The sequence below is a fragment of the Achroia grisella genome, unplaced genomic scaffold (assembly GCF_030625045.1).
Source record: "Achroia grisella isolate CSIRO2021 unplaced genomic scaffold, CSIRO_AGI_Agris_v1 utg546, whole genome shotgun sequence".
Classification (NCBI taxonomy): domain Eukaryota; kingdom Metazoa; phylum Arthropoda; class Insecta; order Lepidoptera; family Pyralidae; genus Achroia; species Achroia grisella.
Window position 1 is genome coordinate 427,653 of NW_026712931.1, and position 19,926 is coordinate 447,578.

General features: G+C 29.6%; 1 protein-coding gene across 1 annotated transcript in view; it reads left to right on the forward strand.

Moving 5' to 3' along the window:
* LOC131848284 (uncharacterized) overlaps window positions 1-19,926 on the forward strand; it is a 179,811-nt gene that overhangs the window by 30,602 nt on the left and 129,283 nt on the right. Inside the window, exon 2 of the mRNA XM_059198091.1 lies at window positions 12,569-12,610. The gene's annotated coding sequence lies outside the window, so the exon portion shown is untranslated. The remainder of the gene's footprint in view (window positions 1-12,568; window positions 12,611-19,926) is intronic.

A 19,926-nucleotide genomic window follows, 5' to 3' on the forward strand; every position in this document is an offset into this window, starting at 1 on the left:
TTACAAACTTTCACATTAGTTACATTATAGGATAGGTTATGTAGGCAATTATTGGAATTAACAATTAGAAAACATTATCATACGCGCATGACTATGACGATAAAATAAGTGTGTAGAGACTTTACCTTATACATAAACACTATTCATGTACAAATGTAATGTACTTTTATATTATATATAATAAAAATATATCCGATCTGTACAAGAAAAATATATAAAAGAAACTATTATTGAGTTTTATTATTAATTTTTTTATAAGCTTGTCTGTACTTTTGTGCCCGTTAATCTGAGAAATGGCTCAACCGATTTGGGTTCGTTTTTTTCTGATGTGTTGTGATAGGTTTCATTTAAAATATTGCATTTGTTTTATTACATATTCCACTAGGTTTATAACTAAACAATTTAGAGGTACGGGCAAGAAGTCGCGAGATTAACTTATGTACTATACTTATGTACAAATAAAATACACCATCATAAAAATATAAAAGTCAAGAGTTAGCTGCTCTATACCATTCCTCTTGATATTCCACCGAAGCGAAACCTCTATAATGCATCCGAAGATCTCTCGATGTGTTACGGCCCTCCGATTTCTATAACAAGATCTCGATTAGTCTATGAAATTCATGTGAACCAGTGAAAAATAAACTTTATGTCTTAAATATATGGGTTCAAATTTCTTAAATTTAATATATAGGATTGTATTGAACTCGGTTCACATTATTAAGTGGAAAACATAGTTCTGTGCAATGTACAGAGTGACGTTGACGACTCATAATTGCGAATTGCTTGCGCCTATCTGCAATTAATTTGCATTAATGCATGTTTGCGTAGTGTAACGTTTATATATATGTAATGGTCATGTCGTTTCATTAAAGTCCTTATTTTACATATATATCTCTCTATTTAAATTGCATATTAAATTTTCAATATAATTACAGATTAAATTATGAAGAATTTATATAATTGTAGCTTAGATTTTATGACAAACGACATAATAATATTTTAGTAATTTGTAATCTTGTTTGTTTTTATAGAAGTTGAGTTGTACGTTTACAATAAAATATATTATAGATAATTATGTCAATACTATCATAGTTGATATTAATTTCATTGAAGGATTTATTTATTGTAAGTTTTTTTTGTTCTTGCGCTGTAAAAATAAATTAAGATAAATTATATGATCGATCGTAACAATCGAGAAAAAATTTCAGTACTGATTTTTTTGTCTATGTTAATCCTTAAAGAAATTTATAACTACGCCAAAGAACATAGTTTTTCCTTAAAATTACATGATGAGAAATCTGAAATTTCTACATTTGCAGCGAATATATTTTTAAATATTTCGACAATAAGATCTTTTACAACAACTTTGTTGTTTGTTGTATCATCCAATTAAAATAAATACATTTATGTAGACTATGCGCATCACGTGACACTATTGTCATATCAGGACAGACGCATCATCTCGTTTCCGCGTCTTCAATGATGAAGAAATGATTATTTGTCATGTGAAGAGGAAGGTGACTTTCACTTGTCTTTAACTGCATTTATTTTTTCACGTTTATCGTTTGTTATTATTACAAACTCTTTGTTTGCGGTGACGGGGCCTAGTGACATTGTTTTGAGAATGTTGTGGCTCCAATGAGGCCAAAATGATTTTCGTTATAGGTCAATATGATAATTGGATACATTATTTGCCATTTTCACATCATTACCGTTAACTACAGATATATTCGAAGAAAATTGTTTAGTGCGAAAATTGGTACCAATGTTTTAGGACATTGTATATTACGTGTATATTTTTAGTTAATCACTCGGAAATATTTAATATATTTATAAATATATATATAACTAAATAATATACAAATTATATTGAATATACTTTAGTTTAGACTAAAATTACCTATTATTATTATCTGAAAAAGAATAAGAAAATGAAACTCAAATAGATAGTTATTTCTGTTAGCTATTTAGTACGAATTCGTTACTATAACTTTTGTTATCTAATTTCATTGGTCAGTGTATAGTAGCATCATAGTAGCTTTATATCTTATTCTAACATGGGGAGAGATGACGCTTGTAATATTCTAACCAATTACACTAAATCATAGCAGAAATGTGTATAATAATGGAGGGTAGATAATCAGGCAAAAACTCTTCTACTGGTAAACAAAGGTATTTACAATTTCTAAAATGAACTTTGACATGACACCGTATTTCACATTGTTACTCGAGGCATCACCTACAAAAGTGTTCACGCTAATATAATGACGAGTAAAATATGTATGTATTACATGTCGAAATTATTTTTAAGTATTTTGTAATGAGCGTAACATTACGTGTAAACATACTGTTCCGGTATTATTACAATATGTAATATATGTTAATAATTACACCATCTTTTTATATGTCAATTGAAAGTTTATATGAAGTTGGATAATGATGTCGATAAGGCATAGATAATACTTACTTTGTCATAAATAGCATCGGCACAAAAGATTCAAACTTATTGAATAAAACTTAGATTTTGATTTCTGTGTTAAGTAGTAATTTCCTACTTACTTAATATTTTGCTTTTCGAAACAACTTTACACATATCGTGGATACATTAATACAGAGAGTTATTAATAAAAATATCAATTCAAGAGCATCGGTTATTATTCGTAGTAGAAATCATATACCTAACAACGACATAATAGATTAAATTTAGTTAACAATAACATCCAACGAAAGTCTGGATCCAAATATATCATTCTGGAATATATTTTGGTTATATACAATTAAGTTAATTCATATTTCGAACAATTCAACAAGTGCTAACAATTACAATTTGTAAAAAAAAAAGTGTGAAATGTAACGCTATTAGCTATACAATGACACAATATTTCCTGTTTGCTGTGCAAACGTGTTTGATTTGAGACATGTCGGTTTTGCATAACGCTTATCGAATTCTCCGATAGTGCAATTATCGTGTGAAAATAATTATGGGAATATTATTATAAATATATGTCTTTTTACTAAAGAAAAACAGAAGGATTAAACGTCAATTCGAAAATTTTAACCTAAACAAAATAATAAAAAAGTATATCTTATTAAATTAAGTATCTAATGAAAAAGCAGAAATAAAAATACAATATGTAGAAAAGTTAGACAGCTACTTATTAAGTAATCGATTCAGTATTTCCTAAGTATAGTATCCAATAAAATAACAAAAAAATTATAACTTACATAATAGAAATACGAAAAAATACATAATAGAAATACATTGGACACCTATCTACATAAATAATATTCATTTATGATTATTGTAGTACACAAAAATAATTTAATAATAATAATCTCAGGACAATTCACACAGCGCCATCTAGACCCAAGTTAAGTTAGTTAAAGCTTGTGTTATGGGTACTAGATAACTGATACATATACATATATATATTTTTTTTTGTAAATACATACATATTATACATAGAAAACACCCAGACCGATACAAACAATCATATTCATGAATACAAATGTTTGTGCCGTGCGAGGATTCGATCCGCGACCATCGGTCGTAAAGCGGTGTGCTAGACCGCTAGACCACCGAGGTCTTCGTCATTGGTAATTTGTTGAAACGTTAGTATTAATAACTAACACATTACTAAATTTAAACTATCTAAATAGCTTTAAATGTAGCTGTAAAATTAATGATCAATCTAGAAATAATTTTAAGCTGCATGCCATCACGTCCGTGCATGTTATTGTGTAAAACAATATGATTTTTAACGATAATTCAAACATCGTAATCGGTTCCGACACTAGGAACGTGAGTAATCGATCAACCAATTAATCTTTAAGATAATGTACGTAGTTATGGAATATCAGTAATAAAGTAACATAAGTTACTGATTTTGATTCATTCTTACTGTACGACAATCATGGAAGTATGAAACATGGTAAAAATTGGTACTGAAATATGTTTAAGAAATCTTATTGTTTTTATTATACTTAGTACTATTTTTTAACGTAACTATTGAAGTAGAATTGAGTAGATAAAATTAAATTTATTATCAAAATTAAATAGTTTTACTAAATGATTTAGAAGGAATTTAATTAAAATACATTAATTACTATGTCCAGCAGTGGACTGCAGTAGGCTTATGATGATGATGACATTAATTAAGCCATTATGATAAACAAGTGTTGACAAACTGAAAAATAGCTTTTATTGCCATAAAAGTACTCTATGATGGAGATGTTTAATACACTCTTGACTTGTTTTTGTTTTTGCTGTTACATTCAATGTTTTACATGGTCCAAAAGTTTTCAACAAATTTACGCAACACGCAGTCCTTTAATTAGAACTTTTGTGTAACACTTGTATTAACACAGATGTCTGTAAATTCTGACTCGTGTAATACACAAATAATTCTTTAAAATATTCTTGTTGGTTAAATTGTTACACAATTGTGTGTGTTGTGCTGCGTTATTAAGGTCGATAGAATAGTGTTTTAGGGTTTTCATTGCTTGTATCTCTACTCATATTTGTACAGTTGTCTGTTGTGTAGCACAAACGTATTCCGGGGTTGTATTTTTTGTCGTATCTCTCGTCAGGTTTCTTTTATATTGATAGTTATGACTCATAACATACGAAACGCATTTTGTATTTTTATATAGTACATATAGGCAATTCCGCGCAGTTTCATCTGCGTCACATTTTCTCCATTTTTGCAACAATTTTCATTATTGTTGTTATCTGGCCTACGACCCTTTTCAATAAATGGTATATGCGACAATGAACTAATTTTAAAAAATCTGTTCACCAGTATATTATTAATTTATTAATAATATTTTAAACAAACACTACCTATGTATTTGTATTATATCTTTTTGCAATATTTGAAAAAATCTCTCAAATCCTGGAGGAAGTAAGGTGAAGCGAGTGGAATTTTTATTCACTAAAAGAACCACACCAAGCACAGACGCATCCTGCTGGAGTCTTGGGGTCGAGTCAGCATGTACAATGTACTATTGTACCAAATCATTGTTTAAAATAAAGTAAAAATTTTTGGTACATTGATTATAAGATTGACTATTGTTCGATATATTATTCTTTGTAATTCATTATTTAAATATCTATTCAGTTTCTAAAGATTTTAATTTACATCTATTCAGACAATCCAGCGAAACTGTCCACTTTCGAGTTTGACTCTCACTATAATTTCTGCATAAATAGCGAGTTTCACGATTAGGGGCTCATTTGGTATTCTCGCCATTTAGGTGCACTCTTTGATAATACATAGGGTACGCATACTTTGATACGGTGGTATCTATAGGTATATATTATATATATATATATATATATATATATTCGAATACTCGTAAGGAAGCTTACTCTTAATTCACTCAGCACGTTATGACGCCCTTCCTGTGGCATCGAGTACCGTAATTTTTCTAATTAGCTTTTATAGCGGAAATTTTTCTCAGCAACTGTTAATAATCGAGTTACCGTTATAAGTAATTTAGTTTGTCGCTTTAAGTTAGTCCGTTTTTAAAAGTATTCTCATAATACATAATCTTAATAATCAACATAATCTTAATAAAATGTCCCATTGTAATAAGATTAGATTTTTTTTTAAATAATGACGTCGTAATTAATATACTTTTATCGATGTAGATTTTATGCAGTATTTACGAGTATTCAGTTCTTAGACGACTCGGTCTGAGATAAAAGATGACCATCTATTATTAATTTCATGATGATCGATCATGAAATTTAATGAGAGCATTTAGACATGACACGTTAACAAACTGATTCAGTTTCGTATTGCATTTCATTGAGACGTAGTTCTTACCTTACCATAGATTCGCCGTTCAGGTGCCGGCTCCATCATTTGGCACAGAGGGAAATGCCGAACCCCTGTGTAAGTTTAAGGGTCTCCTTGCCGACGTACATCAACATTTATCTTCGTTTTTGCTCGTGTTTCCCTTTCGTGTGAGCCTGTTAGTACATCTTAGATACACGTTTTAGTACAGAACTTACTATAGTTCTAGACAGGCCAATATCCCGTAGAAATTTGTAGGAAGATTTACCTCTTGCTCCCACTTTGACCTTATATATGTATAAATTTAATCGCATAGCCATTTTTAAATTATGTTAGCATTGATTAGACGTATTTATATATTTAATCAATAGAATAAAAATGAAAAACTCCAAGTTTATTTCAGTTATTTTGTAGCCTATTATTAGGTGTATTTGTACTTACCCATAAATGATTATTTATAGACACTAATTCTGTTATAAATAAATATCTGTTCGTCACCTATATAAGCTGACATATTATGCTATGTATTTCAGTGTTGCTCTTATTAGAATGGTAAAATGGAAATAGAGACAGTAATGCCTGTCCACGCGAGTCAATTACAACTAAAGTTACGCAACTTGAGTAATCAAAGAAAGTTTAAGATGTGTAACAACATAAATACACTTATTTAAAAAGGCCCAGATAGAAAGCTTTTTCCCATGTTACAGTGATGTTTTAAGAGAGACATGTTCACACACTTACATAACGGCGGGGGAACAATGAACGTGGCGATTCTATGCGATGGATATGGCATTTTGTTAGATGAGAACGTCATTATGAAAGTGATTAGTGTAATCTGAAGATGTATTGCAATTGAGTCATGAAACTACAATAAATATTGTTACAGCTTTACTGGTGGGAACATGAGAGATTTGAAGGTCTTTAATAGGTATGAATGGATGGTAATAAAATAAATGGTAGGTATATAGAAATTTTGATATATCGATGGAGTCAATATAAAATATCACTTTTCACTCCTATAATATCATGGTATTATTAAAAAATATTATATACATACTTTTAATTACACTAAAATAATACATTAAGAATAAGCACCGAAGAATTTCGAAAACATAAAAAATGTATATATAAATAGAATAATTTAGGTCAATTCAAAAAATATAGACATAGAAGTCAATTAAACTAAACAGCTTGTGTTATAGGTACTAAACAACTAATAAAAATACTTTTTTGAACATATGTAATATACACAGGACAAACCCAGACCAATACAAACAATTATACTTGTGAATATTTTTGTTTGTATCGTGCAAGGAATCGAACCCGGGACCATAGAAGTGAGTTGAGGCGATGCGGAGTATTAAACCGCTTGATCAATAGTATGATTATTTGTATTGGTCTGGGTATTTTCTATGTATATTATGTATATACATATTATAAAATGTATCTAAGTATTTATATCCGTTGTATAGTATCCATAACACAGGCTTTGCTTAGCTTAGGACAATTCACACAATAATTGTCTAGGATTATTATTATTAATTATACTATTTAATACAACTCTCTCTAAAACATTATTGTATATTTGATCATACGTAGGCTAGGCAGATTAACTAATACAATGAGATCTTCCCAGCATGCATCATTCATTTGAAATTTTATAACTAAACAACAACAAAAAAAAATCTTATACAGTGGTTGCTGATATTTCGCTAAATATACCTGCTAATTAGCAGAAAAATCTAAATGATTCTCAGATATGAGACCATCAATTAACATAAAAATTCCATAAAAACGCCAGACGCAGTTTATTAAAAGCGGATGTGTTTTCTACAAATCATTATCTATGTAAACACATCCGCTATATTTAGAGGTCATATAGGAATTAAAAGGCCACAACAAATTGTAATAAATCGTAAGATTTTGATGAATAATTTTATAAATTTTCACAGAGTTAGAATTTGTAAACACTGTAAACTGCAATGGTACCTCTGTCGATCTATTCTAACTACCAAACAGCTTGCTTTGAAAGTTATTTTTCGGTTGATAGGTTGGTTCGCTATAAAGCTGTGAAATTACGGAATAATAGGACTGACATCTAGTCCACCGGTATGGCGATGCGTGTGTGCTTTCATTGGCGTCATGTCGGTTTATGTATTTAGGCGACGGTTACATCAAACAGGTGGCTTTTCGACTCGCCTGCCATTTTAATTAAATAAAAAAAAAATATTTTACCCAGTCGCTAAAATTTGTACAAACAGTACACTTGCCATATCCATGTGTGTTTAATTTTTAACTCTGTTACACAATAAACGCTTTGTTTGTAAGAATGTTCAACTGTACAAGTGGCAGAGGTTAACACCGAATGAGAAGCTAATACTAATGAGGTGGGTTTGTAATGCATATGAAAAGGTACAGAGTTATTGTTAACAATGCGTGGATAGTTTGGCCCTGCGAGTCTTTGTGGCATTAAAAAGAAATAAAATCACAAAAGAATACTGTATACCATTTCAACATTCCGACTCGAATGTCTATAGGAATGTTTTATCTGTTCGTGACATAGTTAGCTATATAGTAGTTTTTTATATTGTACAACAATTATACAGCTCGCCTGAAGGTAATCAATGTCGTAATAGTTTTGGTTTATGCATAGATTTCACAGAATTACAATATAGATTTTCCTTTTATTTAATTATCATATTATTTTAAATAATGTCAGTTAAACAAAATTGAACTAAAAATATATACAACTATAGCGTTTCAGAACTATTATATACATAGTTATTAAATATGTTTTTTTTTTCCCCTTTTATTTGTTTCACCGTTTTTTTTTTAATGTACATATTTTGATTTATTTTAAATCTTAGGCTCCCGCTGCGATTTGATACAGGGGAAGTCTTTAATAGAAGTTTTCACTGTAGGGATATATATTATATTATACATATTTTCATAATTACACATATATTATACATAAAATATTATATTAAAATATATAATAGATTTAATACTTAAATATAAAATTTAATCATAAAAAGTTTTCGCTTGTATGTAGTGTACACTTATGTATTGTTAATCTGTTTTAACTTATAAATAATACTTTTAGCCAGGACATCATAAGAAGCAAAAGTTTCCGGCTTCTTAATGAGGCTCGTCAAATTATAAGGGGAGTCAATCTCATACAGGCGACACGTTTGCTCGTGCTCATGCCGGGCTCTTCCAAATATGGCGCAGCTACTGAACAAATGTTCTACTGTTTGCTCGCTATCTCCATCACACGGACAATATGTTATAGTATATTTATATAAATAATAAATTAGTTTTATCGTAAAACATACAAAACATACCGCCATGACTATTATCCCGGATGGGGGTAGCCAGAAAGAATGTCTGTTAACGTCATGATGAACGGAAAACATGCATTTTATAGTATTTTTAATATATCTGTATATGGTATTTCTAATAAATATATATATATATATCGTTAGTAATGTAGGCATGCTTTTTACGCATTACGCAACGTGTTAAAGTAACGATTATCGCATATCGTTATAGTTATTGACTGATAGTTATAGATGCATTGTACGTAATTAAATGTTATATAATTTTAGTGTTTTTATAGTTACGGTAGTATTAAAAAGTGATATAAAAATATATATGCGTAAGTAAGTTATAATTTATATCAAATTTACTGTGGTACTTATTCGAACTAAGTATAATGTGAAATAAAAAAAATTATTTTGTTTTCGATTCCAATTAAAAAATATATCCGCTTCCAATAAGCTACAAAGCCATTTGTATGAGCTAAAATTGTGGAATAAATAGTACTATAAATAAATAAGGCAGTCAAACCAGAGCACGGCATGTATTTAAATTTTAATTTACTGTCGTTAATTCTCCAAAATTAAATGTAATTGTAGTACTCAATCAAATAAGTATTAATAATTTGTTATTGTTATATTAAGTCTCAGTCCATGTAAGAGCTAGAAGAAATTAAATATCTGCTCTATGTGGTTAATCAAATCGAAAAAAACTCGTTAATTATGTAATTTTTGTGAGAATATAGTTACTTAACTCATTTTTATAATATTACGTACGAAATATCTTTCTAGTTTTGTGAAATAATAATACATTATATTTGTTTATTCGCACATTAAAAGATAAAATGTGGACCAAAATAATTCTCCATTCTCTATATAGATATCTCACACAATGGTAAACTGTATTAACTCAAAATTTGCTTGTTTTCGGAAATCAACTTTAATACGTTTGTATTTAAAGTAGATTCTTCAAAATTTGTAATTGTACTGTTAATGGAGTTTAGTTTTATGCGTGCCAAATATATATTGATGACAGATAAGCTGATACCACTATTTCTATGATACCCTTCACGTGACGTGACATCTTCTATGACTGACGTCTATGACTAATAGTCAGACGAAAATCGTTGGAATATATTTCGAAAATACAATGATGCTGACTGATCGTTGTCTAGTCTCGTGTGCAGTTATTAGAAGCGTTTTACACCAACCTCATTGCTTAAATCAATGAGTGTTCACTCACCTACGGGTGTTACAAACGATCTCGTAACACTAGACAGTTCATTATAGTACATATTAGAATTCAATAATAGAGACGCAGTTCAATGGCGTCTGTACGTTGAACGTGCCTCGAGGCAGTCCATCTGCTGTAAGAGACTTGTTTGGTGTATGCCAAATGATTTAAGCGATGATACAAATTATCTCTGCTTCGTAAGTAGTAGTTATTAAATTATATTTTTGATTGCTAAATGTTTAAATATTTTTAATGGTTGATAATGGAATGGTGCTCCCGTCTATGGTAACAGTATACGCTGGTGGTGCACCATTGTAGGATGATAAAATGAAAATAAATTCACGTGAAGCTGCCCCTCGTGACAGATTAACCACAATGATTTCCAGGTGGACCACGTAGGGTTTGACCTGATATTACATATATTGCTAGCAATGAGGTCTAGTTCCTCATACTTACAATGCCTCTCCCTCCCACCGTTAAGTATTGGGTGTCTATTCACCATCGTTCTGTAAGAGGTCTCTATTCGCCACCGTTGTTGTGTCTTATTAGACGAAAAAGTTGGATGTCGTTTGTTTCATATCCTGTTTGATCAAATAAAAATTATATTACAACTTATATTGACAAATGTTAAAACAGTTTTGATATGTACGTTTTTTACAGAGTATGAACCTAAATTATTAAGATTATTTCATACAAATCAATTCCTTGTTTCGAAATAAGAATTTCTATGCGTTTAATACTCGCTGGCCGTTTATTACTTGTACTTAACCAGAGTATTTGTACAGATATTAAAGTGATTTTACTTGCGTAACTACATGGTACACGGTGCCCGGACCATGTTTTTTGTGCGTCTGCTTCACTTTTATAGGAAAGTTATTTGTATTAGATACTTATAGAAACATATTAGTGCAATACTAGGTAGGTATATACCATGATAAAGCTCGTGCAATATATTAACTATTACAATATATTAAATATACTAATCAAAAGATTTTCTAATATAATGTATTTGTTTAACCCTCCTTGCAAAAATCAGTGTTGTGTTTTATTTTATTTCTTTGACTATATATCTGTATATAGAAAAGTTAATTATAAACAGATAAATTTAATTGCAATTTTCATATAAAGGCTATTTTAATTGAAACATTATAATTGAATTCACTCTTGATAAAAATCTGTACTATAATAAAAAAAAACAATACTATATTGTTTTTTTATTTTATCTGTGCAGCCTTTATTAGATCTCGTTTAATTAAAATAGTTTATTATTTAAACAAGTATGCCAGATATATGTATCTGCATGTAATAGAACTCTGTCGCTACATTTACATATATGTCCAAATTTATATACATATTTTAGTAAACGCTAATAATAGTTTAATTATTGTTACATTTACGCATAGCGAAGTAGTAGGATCCTTGTTTGCATAAATGGCACAGGTTCGAATGTCGATTGGGATAATTTAGATAATCAATAAATGTATTATTTTTTTGTACATATTTCCAAGGTTACACTTATGGAACAACCATTTGACAGTGGTTATTCCTACTGTAGGAAATAGAATAACTATGACGTACAGGTGTAATAAGATGCTTTGTTCTTTGTGTCACTAGTGTCACTATTATTACTGTTTGTACTATCCTTTTGTTCTTTTGAAAATAAAACAAATATTTTGTACTAATGTAAAGGATTTTGTATTTTACCTCCAATGATATAGCTCAGAATGACAAATTTAAATTTAGTGTTCTATGTTCTTTTTTTAAAAGTTATATAATATAGCAAAATGAGGTATCATACATTTATAAGTAACACCTAACGTCATAGACAATTACTAATGAAATGTCACGGAATATTATAATATTTATAATCTTTTTTCGTGGTTTCTATTAATAATCTAAAGAATTAAGAATCCAATGTCCCCAAACAGGTTTAAACGTAGTCGTATCATCACATTTTGTCTATACGACAGCGGCCGACCCGTCGGATTGCCTTTTACTTTCGTTAATTTCACTTTCTTCAGGAGTAATCGCCTTGTACATAAGTGCTTTACTAAATTTAGTTCTCATACTGTCATAATAACGAATGATATAGGCGTTACTCGTATGTTTAACTGCTATTTAATAGTATGTTATACAAATTGCATTTAAATCTTTTATTTTTATGTTTCAAGTTTGCGAATATATCATTTAAAACGTGTTTTTCTTAATTACAGATTTGCTGTGCGTGACTACGTGGGGATTCGCTAATATTTCAGGTATGATGGAATGTATGTACAATTATAATGGACTTATGGGCTGATTTATATTGTAAAAGTGTCTACATAAGATACTTTTTTGTCTTTAAAACCGATCATTTGAGGCGTTCACAGACAAATCATGGCTTAATAAGGATATAGTAAAAGACGATGATTTTAATTTCTTATTACGTATATTACTTACACTAGTATGACTCGTGTGAAGACACTTATATATTTGCGATAGAAATTTATGTAATTCATCTTTGTGCACGTAAAGCGGAAATTAATACTAAGAACAATATTATAGTTTTTTGATAGGATTACACGAGGTAAAATGTATGTTATATCCCCGGTACTTTAACGTTACTATAACTTTCGATATCCACCTATAATCAGGCGGGCCATATGCTTGATTTTCATTGTTTTAATAAAAATAAAATTATGTGAAAGTTTGCTGTTAAATGTTAATTTCACATCCAATAAAGTGATAAAACTAACTTTGTTATTGATATAGCACCATCCACGACATCACAGTAGGTATATTATCATATAAAACTATTATGACACTTATTACGACTGTAAAATAACGCTAAACGTAACTATTATTCAAGGTAAACTATTACAAACACAGCCTACGTTTCTTTTTGCATATATATCAGTTATTAATGCGATCTCTATCGAAATGCGACTTGAAAATTTATGCGAAAAATGCTACTCGGCGCGCCTTATTCTAGTTGAGATACAGTTATGCAAAATATAATTACTATAGGTTAAAAGGCCAGCCAGTGCAATCGTCATGGAAAAGTTTGATAGGCAAATAATTAAATGTAATAATTTTAGGCGGAAAGGAAATTTTCTATTTCACAATTCTATATAACACAATTGTATGTCGCGACTCTATCCGCATGGAGTAAAGGCCATATTACTAGTGGATAATATAGTTCAGTTAGGTTTTTTTATATTTTAAGTATTTTCTGAGTTTATTTATTACAAATAATTTATATAAATAATCTTTTTTTTCCAATAGTAGATTGGACACATATTTTGGATTTCTTCAAATATAATTAAAAAGTATATTCGGACAAATATAACATTAAGCGGTTATTACTAGCGGTTAGAACTACGTCTATCTGTACATCAAATTTAATCCTAATCTGTTCAATCATTTTTAAGCACAATGGAGTTACAGACATCTAAATTATTTAATCAATTTTGACATTGTTCATTTACAGACTTATAGTCTGATCGAGGAACAATAAAAAGTTCTAATTCATTCATTTATTCGACGGGAGAAATGGTCCGATCGGGATAAAAAGAAAAAAAGTAGGTATATTTCACAATCCGCCACAAATTTTATGCGTGTACAAAATTACTGGTACAAGAAAACAATACAATATGTCACTGCTGTTGATTATGTTTTCTACAGGTACTGAATAGTTGGTTAAGGATAGTTTAAAATTATAATACATGTGCTGGCAGGTCAGTAAACGGAAAGAAATAGCACATAAAATTTTGTCGAATCACAACAAACTATTTGGTATAATCGCTATTTTCCGCGTGTTCACACCTTATTCTGTAATTTTTCAATGAATCGTGTGAATAGTACATCTCTATAATTACGTAATACTAAATTAACACATATGGAAGTTAAAATAATCAGTGTTGTTGGAAACAAAATAATTCTAACATACATTGGTTTACAGTAAACAACTTCCTAGTTCCGTTCCTACAACGGATGCACGCTAAAAGGCGTTGCGAAAGATTTGATGATTTTGATCGTAGATTTTTATTTTGTAACAATTCCAGAAGATTTGGTTATAACATTAATAATATCAGGTGTTGTTAACTGGTATTATATTGTGTATTTTACGGCAGATTACAAATACGAAACCCACTTAGAACATTTTATACGAATAAAATTGGCTGCGTGGATCGTCTTTGTTTATGCCTATTTGATTGATGTTCCAGTTACATCAAATTAAAAAAAAACGCACAAAATAAAGTAATCCCCTTAATTATTAATATATATAATTATGGCTGGTCCTCCGTCATACTCGTGAACGGGTGCTGCTTGTGGGGACTGGTCTGTTTGGTTTGCAAACACTGATTAGTCTATTTGCTTTTGCAATAGCATACCCTGGTGGTCACTCTATTCTCCCAATTTTTTATTTAAAAATTGTATGATTGTGGGGAAACACAAATTCACTTATGACAGCATTATGCTTTGCTGTTTATGTAAAGTACAATAAAAATGAAATTCTAAAAAAAAACTAATTTTATATTCAAAGTCTAACTGGAATAATTCACACTGATTTGAAGTCTCTCTCGAGATTGACGATACCCTAAAATTTCAGACCGATGTTTTATTCATGATGCCATTGCAAAAACTTAGTTTCGATTTTTATGAATGTATAATGTAAAAAATATATACATAAATAATTAAATAATCGTGACGCACACCTAGTCAGATTTATATTATCTGTGCATCAAATAGCACAATAATAATAATGCAAATATATTGATAGGTAGGTTTTTTTATAAAGAACAAGTAAAATATTAATTAATAATACGTCTTCAAACATGTTATTTGTAGACGCAGTTCTTTTCTACATAGCTAACTCGTTTTTATCCATACCCCGTCCTGTTCACTTCTAATCGATTCACTGTCTTATTCAACTGGGACTTCAAATTACGACGGATTGAATCGAGGTTTGTAGTCATACCAGTACCCACAGACTAATGTCGTATTCAGGATCACAAGAGTTGACCTTCAGCCGCTCAATACGTCCTTCCGCGGCTTTGGAGTGCCCTTTGCAATCGCTACGATTTTTTCTGTAAAAGCCAGCAATAGTCCACAGATATAGAAAAAATCTGCAACAAAGGCGTGCCTTTAACGATTGGCGGCTCTAAATTGAACAGAACTATAGGTGCAACCTCAAGTTTATAAGAAAGTTCGTCCGGTAGTTTATAACGTACGGTAACGTATAGATCGTATCAGTGACGGATTACCAGAGATAATGGCGTAAAAAATAACAGACAGCACAATAAAAACGTTTACTCACTTTTCAAATTATGCAAGGGGTTATTGGTTGCAAAACCTCATCAATCTTGCTATAAATACATATCACGATCGATTAACTCGATTTGAGTTTAGTTGTTTTCTTACTAACTATTACCCTTTGTTTAGTTAAATAAAAGATAGTCTATGTCGGTTTTTATGCTGAAATCTATCTTCACGTCAATTTTCATTAAGATTCGTTCAGTTGTTTAGACGTGGAGAGTTCATCAACAGACAGATAAATTAGCATTTATAATAATATATAGTACAGATTTTTTAGGACCGTATAAAAATTGTGCATATTCTCGATAGTAAAAACAAAGGAAGAAAGAGCTATATTTGTTTTCAATAAGTATATAGTTAAGTACTTTGTCATATTTAATTAATATTTAATAAAGTTTAATTTTGTTTAAAAATATGTCACTTATTTGTTCAAAATATCGAACATTATATAGTTGTTGAAGTACTTCTTTTTTTTTAATATTAGATTCTTAGTCATTATTGTGTAGATTTTACTCATGTTTTTTATCTATTTATTACCAATTTTCTAAGTATAAAAAGTAAAAACTCGTTGTAATTAAAACTTGAAATATACATGTTTTTAGTTAATATTTGATGTAAATTGATAGTATGGTAATATGATATCAATCAAATATCGAAGTCTAGTGGCGTGACTGGTACACTTTCTTCTACGCATAATAATGTGGCACAATAATTAGATACTGTTTTACATGTATTTTGCAAGATTTATCAATCGTGAAAAAGACATAAAGTAACCGAGCATAATTATCAAAGTTAGATAGTTTATAATCTACCATTTATACTACAGAGTTATCCATTAATATGATGTTGTCCACTATTATCTTTAAATTTTAGATCGAAGAGCAAATTTTTATATCAATAAAGATTTCTTTTCAGTTTTTTTTCTTATATAGATAGATACGTTAAATACTTCTTAGTTTATACAACAAGTACTGTACATATGTGTATAATTTTGTCTGTTCTGATTTATCTTAGTCATCTCTCTGTCTGTACATTGGAATATGAGACTGTGGAGAGAATCTAAATGTCATAAAACAAGATATACATGCTTCTTTATTTTTTAAGGTAGGTATTTTGTTCATTCAAGTTTTATTAAAGGCTTGGTTAAAATACGCTTATTAATCAAAGAGATAAGCAACTGTTGGACCAAAATTCTTAATCTGAGAAATATTGAATTTGATATTTATAGCCAAATTTAAAAATTGTTTGATATTTTTTGCGGTCGGTTTGTTAGACTTATACTTATGTTAAAAAAGGAATAAGTGACTTTCGTTTCTAATAGTAGTGGTTCCGTAGATAATATACGAGTATGTAAATGCACGGTGCATCATTTTAGAAGAAAATACGATCTGTTAGTCATTCTGTACATATTTTTTAATATGAATTTCTTTAACGGAACGTTTACAGTTTTCTGTCCTATATTTTGATTATTTTCTTTCATACAAACTTTGTCTTGACAATTAAAAATCTATATAGATATCCCTAGAAACTCCGACTTTATTTGTGATGACATTTTCGTATGTACCTAATTAAATTGTGTTTACATCTATATGATAGTTAATATTCTAGAAATTACTTTGCGTTTTGTGTCGTGTTTATAAGTCCTGTTAAAAAATAAATATAACAAGGCAGAGATAGTCTAACAGTATCTACACCGTTACCTACATATTTCTAAATGAGATATCACCAATATGTATTGAGGAAATACTATACCTACCCACAACAAAAGGTCTGGTCAACGACCCGCCGATTGTGTATTCATATTTTGAGAGAATCGATTTCTCATGTTCAAAATTAAACAAAAGATCGAAACCACTAAAAGTTATCCAAACAAGTTTTCATTTAAATAAATAATCAATGTTGAATTTCATTTAAATAAATAATAATAAATGATATTCCGGATTTTATATATAAAGTAAAAAAATGAATATCATCCATTCCAACAAAGCGTTTCGATTCATTGTGCAGTCATGTAATGTTTTATTATGGTGTAATGTTTGATATTTACCTGCTTTTCCAATTTGCTTTAGTAAAATAGGAATATTAAAATCAGCTTCAAGCATTGTGTCTATTATTATTTCTTAATTAACACGAACAACAAAAATAACAAAATATTTATCTATACCTTTGTAATTTTCTTCAAATGGAGGGGTGTGGTTTTTGCCTTATTTTGTTACTAATAATGGACTAATTCGGATTTGACAATTTTCTTTCTATCTATAATTCAATCATAATCTATAATCTGGATGATATTGCGTTAGCGATAGGACCGCCTTCTGCACCTTCTTCTTTCTTTAATTTATTGTTATATTTTTCAACGTATCTGCTTTTAATAAAGCAGATACTGATTCAATAAAGGATTATAAATTAATCTATAAAAATCAGTAAATTCATCAAATTATATTTATTCAAGTAATAGGTCTTACAGACTTTTATGATATGATAAATCTACCGTCAAATCGTGCTGCTTTCGAACTAAGAAGAATCGACAAGAAACACAGCTCTTATTCTTTTCATAAATCATCTGTATCTATAAAGTACAAACTAATATCTGTTTCATTAGCTATTACCAACAATCGAAAGTTATCATTTCTATCTGAATCAATTAAAACCCTTACTAAACAATTAGGCAGATTATCAAAATTAAGATTCACGACTCAAACCAGTTACGGTGAAAACTGATAATAATCGAACTCTCCGAGGCGGTACGGCACCTGGCGCTTTCGCCGGCTGAATAACACCTGATAACATCTTATATAACGTAGGGGTCTGGGTCAAACAATGGCCGATAGAAAGGCGCCAAATACCAATACCTAAACGGATTAGAGTGTTTCGTTTGGTGCTTGTATCCAAAACTGTTGGATCCAGCCTTTATAATGTAAGGTTTGGGTTTTTTTTTTCGGGTGTTTGGGCTTGCTTTGTCAGGTGCTCGGACATATAGCATTGCGACCTATATAGATAGTTCGCTACCTAGACCCGTCAGGGATAACAAAGAATTGAAGGATATTTTTTAGGAGCGATAGTTTTTATCTCCTCAGGATAAAGTGTAAACTTTCCAAAGGAGATATTACATTTATGCATGAGTGGGCTACAACCACATAGGATGTGTAGTGGCGTTTCCTCTTCAGTTTGGCAAAAGGTTTTGGTTGTACAGATTTGTAATTTTGATTTTTTGTTAGTAAAGGTATGGTGTAGCAATAAATTCTCATCACATCTTTATAAAGTTATTAATTCTCTAGTTTTATAATAATTCGGTTGTTATTTTTTTTTAATGTTTAATATGTATGTGTACATACTAATTTTATATATACATATAAATACTCAAGATGTTAATCATAATTGGCATATCCCGGCAAGCGCGAGTTGTGTTCTCATATGCCGCCTTCTTGGTGTCATTGAACTTTTAAGTCAACTGACCTACTCCCTACGAGTTTTTGGTCAGATCTTGTTTTTTTTAATTGTCATATCACAATGTATATTCAAGCAGCTTGTGTACAGTAAAATGCTGGTTGCTCCTCGCATTTAACAAGCGGCATTTTGTTCTACTAATTTGGAGAATAAAGAATGTATGAAAATAACTTACCTACAGTAAGTAAATTAAACGCAGAATTTAAAATCTTATTATTTTTTAAAAATAAATATAGGTGATATAATATCATACAAAACAAGAAGATTCGCCATGCCATTGAAATCAATTTCGAATATACAGTTAGTGTTTAAAAAAAGCTACTACACATTAAATTATAATGTCTAATAATTTATTATATTATAATATGTATATAATTAGCAATAATTATTTAGTTTTAAGTGCAAATGCTGAAATATTTGTACTCGTAAATAAGTACGATTATAATTGGTTACTTTGTCTTCTGAGAAATATATTTCTTATTATTATTATATTTTATTTTTGTAAACTTATATAATGTAATAAATGTATTACGTATAGAGATGGGAGTAACTTATCTTTGGCAATGTAGAATAAATGGTTGAAAATAATTAAGATGATGAATGATACCTAGCAAGTACTCAGATTCTTTCATTACCTGTTGCCAATAATAAAAAAAATATCAGTTTTAATTTATACTCATTGATTATTATATAACCACGCAAAAATAAAAATCACATTTTTTAAACTACATTTTGAATAATATCCAATCAAAGAAAGAAAGTAATGAATAATTATTAATAGAATCGTAACTCGATTATAGTCACAAATCTTTATTTACAATTTAGA